This window comes from Dipteris shenzhenensis, chromosome 21 (assembly GCF_047967505.1).
Source record: "Dipteris shenzhenensis isolate YYH24624 ecotype China chromosome 21, Dip_SZ_1.0, whole genome shotgun sequence".
NCBI classification, from domain to species: Eukaryota; Viridiplantae; Streptophyta; class Polypodiopsida; order Gleicheniales; family Dipteridaceae; genus Dipteris; species Dipteris shenzhenensis.
Window position 1 is genome coordinate 33239359 of NC_141616.1, and position 4508 is coordinate 33243866.

Sequence of the window (4508 nt, forward strand, 5' to 3'; positions counted from 1 at the left end):
TGAGTTAGAATCACTATCACTTTCTTGGCTAAAGAGATTCGGTGATAGAACGTTTAGGAGCCACTCTTGTCCTCACCTTTTGGCTAGCTCACCTTCCTCCGCTAGCACCAGTCCTCCATCGGTTTCAATCTGCACAGTGGGGGAGCTTCAATCTGTGCATTGAGTGTTCTTGATCTCTTCAAGCTGATGTAGCTTCGAGTAGTCAAGTAGCTCTTGTGCGCCAAGTTGCTCCTAAAGGTACTTGCGCTTGAAAACCTCGTAGAGGCAGCTTGATGATTCAAAGTTTTCAATTGGCATTAGCTTGACGTTCTTCTAGCTCGTCCTTGTTGGTTCGATGGCCATGCTATTGATGCTTGCAATTTGAGCTGCTACGCATGGGTGATTGCCAACAACCTCAAAGTTTTTTGTATTACAGAATTGATCCATTAAATTTTCAAAAATGCAAAATACTATGTACAAAATACAAAATCATACATTTCTAAAAACAAAGTACGATGTGCAAAATGCAAAGTGCTATGTTCTGTATCCCAAACTCAAATTGCTACATACTATATGCAAAATGCTATGTGCAAAATGCAAAATCATATGAACCCAAGGAAGGGCACGTTCCTTGGTCTTATAAATTTTGGAGAGGAAATGTGCCGACTCTCCCCCCACACAAATGTGTGGTTAAGTTTATTTGTTTATGTGTTGGGTACAAAGTGCTATTTGCTAAACACAAAAATGCTAGTTGATCAATGCTAAGTGCTAATTCTAAATGCAAAATGATATGTACAAAATTTAGAGTGCTATTTCTCAAATTCAAATTGCTACCAAATATATACAAAGTGATAAATGAAAACTGCTATATCCCAAATTCAAATAGCTACAAATATATGCAAAAGAATATATGCTAAACACAAACTCCTATGTGCAAAAAAGAAAGATCTATTTACCATGTTCTATATTCGAAATGCTATATGCTACATTCAAATTCCTATATGCTATATTGAAATTGGTATCGACATAAACTAGAGACGTTATAAATTTTGAGTGAAAATAATAAAGTGCTAACAACCTTGATATTTTGTTTGCAGATTATTCGAATTGGTGAATTTCAAATAATTTTTAATGCTCTCATCCACAACGGGAAAATAAAGTAGGTGCTTCTACTTCAACATATAATTTACTTTACAAATATGAAAAGGTCTCTTATTGAAAGGAGAGAATGTGCTTCCTACATTAGCATAGAAAACAAGAAAAGACTCTTACAACCAAGTTTCTCCTCATGGTTATTCATCGATAAATTTCTAAAAGAATGGAACCAAATCACTTCTCAATATATTTCAAAGATGCAATATTGTGTATATTGTGGTAGAATAGAATTTAACACAGGTTCTTTTACAAAGTTAAAATCAGTAATATTAGTACTAGAATCAAGTATAACACCATATGACTTATCCAATACGTTCATAAGTTTGCATGTAGAAAATGGCCTAGGACATAGATAAAAAATGGCTTGTAAAGCATGCATAGATAGTCCATTCAAAAAGTTGTACTCGGTTCCCTATGATCCAGACTATTTACAGAATGTATTAGGTGCAGACATATTTCAAATGCAAATGCTTTCTATAATCGATATATCCCTAAACGTTTCTAAAGGTATTACATCTTTAGCAACAGGTATACTACAAAGGAGATCGATGTTGGATAATCCACTAATATGTTGGAATTGCAAACAAAGATTCTATAGTAACTCAACAAACTTACTATCAACAACAAAACACGTTCTAGCATTTAACTCTAGAACAAACCCCATATTTAAAAAATACTTAACAATGTATGAACGACCGCATCCAAAACTAGGAGTAAGTGTTCTTTCTTCAGAAGTTATTTCTGATATTCTTGAAAGACACTCTGCTGACTCACCATTCGATCTTATGAAAATTGCACATGAGGACAACTACTTGTCACTACTAGAACAAATCAACATGCTACCACTTTTAGGTATACTATATAAAATTTCATGTATTGTTACTCTTATAATTATAGTGTATTTCAAAAAATTCTACTATTATAGTGCTCTTCTTCATATCATAATTAATTCTTCTCAAATAACGTTTACATAAATCTAAGTTCTAAATTCACTTTAACAATCAAGTCAAGATGGAAAATATTATTTAACAATTTTTACGAAATAGCACTAAATTCATTCATATACATTCTAGCTCAATACAGCTACTTGCCCGGATCTAGTTCCCTTTTGTTGCCACTTATAAGGTCAACCACATCATATACATCTCCTACGTACGCTCTAATTATTATGTAAGCGGAGCTAAATTGCATTCAGCTTATTTGCAAATAGTCAAACACAAAAAAAGGACTACATGTACCTATAGAAATTCTGAGATACGATTTCGTAAAGTTTTTTCAAAGCGCATCTCTAACATGAAATCACAACTTGCCTTAAGCCACCTATTGAGAGGTGCTAAATAGTTCAAATGCACCCCCTCTTATGACAACTACACTATTTGTTTTCCAGCAAGCTCAAATATTGGAGATCATCTTCAGAAAAACAATCCTGGACCGTGTCTTAGTCCTTTGCACGCGGCACCTGTTGGGAGTGGTATGAATGATGGGAGCAGGCCCAATGAAGAAAACCTGGTTCCACACATAGGAGCAGCAAATGCAAATGCACTCCCTATACTTCCAATAAGCACACTCTTTGAGTTTGTGTCATATTGCTTTGCTTTTGAGGGGCGAGCTTTTGCAATATATGGGACGTTCAAAGCAAAAGACGTGCCCTATCCGGTTTACATGTGGATCGAATTCACTGACTATGATTGCTCATAAACCATCACTTTACATGTGCCTATGATTTTGGGCATAATATTATACTACGAAATAAGGCTTTATATACAAAGGAAGTTAGTATGATCACAACACAGAACAAAGCAACATCCCTCAAGCACATAACTACGAGACTAAGTAGTATTAATGAAAAGGACTTCGAACAAAATAATTCTCCCATGTATGACATTGCGTCTGACGTGTGTATTACGAATTAAAGAAAGAGAACCGGCAACTTCATGATTCCAGTTACGAAACAAATCCTCATGCACAACGATGAGTACTTGAGGATGATTTACTCCTTAAACAACGAACAAATATAACTGTTCAATGATATTATGCTACGTAAAAGGATTCAACCAACAGAAAAAATTCACTTATTCCTCACTGGTGGATCTGGCACATGCAAAACATACCTTCTCTTGCTTATAGTCCAAGGATTACTCTGGTTTTATAATCAAACCATTTCAAATGTAGATTATGAGCTGCTACATGTATTGATGCTAGCTTACACATGAAAAGTAGCCTACAATATAAATGGTCTTACTATACACGATGCATTACATTTACCATTACAAACAAAAAACTTAACCTCCCTCTCAAGGGAAAAGCTTGACATAATCCATCTTTATGAACAATTGCAACTTATTGTCTTTGACGAGATCTCATTAGTTGGAAGACGCACTTTAGATTTTGCAGACCTTTGCATGAGAACATTCAAAAGAAACCATTCTGAATACTTTGGAAATGCCGATGTCATTTGCTATGGAGATTTATATCAGGCCAAACCAGTAGGAGACAGCTGGGTATTCAAATCAGAAGAAGACTCGTTGCAAACAATCGCTAACACGTACTGGCTCACAAAGCCTCGATGCTATGAGCTCAAAAAAACAATGTGGCAAAATGATCTACTGAGTTTATACAGACATTAAACTCTTTCACAAACTGTACACATACAAATGAACAAATACAATACATAAACCGATGTCTTTGCGAGCCACCTAAAGCCCATACTTTCTTGCACCTTTACTATACCAACCTTGAAACAAATAAACATAACGACAAAGTATTCCATCAAGTAATAGGTAAAGAATACAATATCAGAGCAATCGATGCATTCAATAATGACAGCCGCATCTCGTCCAAAATTTTAGAAAACCCTAAAGCAAGAGATGGACTACGAACGACTATATAGATCAAAGGAATGCAGCTAGTTGAATTATGTGCAGAAACATTAATCAACAAGATGGATTAGTTAATGGTGCAGATGGAGTTTTTATGAACATGTCTACCTACAACAATAATGACATCGTGTGGATTTAATTTCAAAACCTGAAAATTGGGAATGAAACCCGTCAAACCAATTATCATGCATACACTTCAAACATCTACCGCAAATAGATACCCATATTTCGAGCTACAAGGGAAATACAAATTGGCCTTTCTAAAACAAGTATTCTTACTCGACAACAATTCCTGATCCAACTAGCTACTGCTACTGCTAGAATGATACACAAAGTGCAAGGACTGATGATGGATAGGCTAGCTTTCTCACCAGCAGGAATGTAAACACACAGCCTTGCATATACAGCCCTTTCGTGTGTAAAAAACATCGACAATCTTTACTTACTTTAGCCACTCCAACAACAACACCTCCTTATAGACAAAGGTGTTCACAA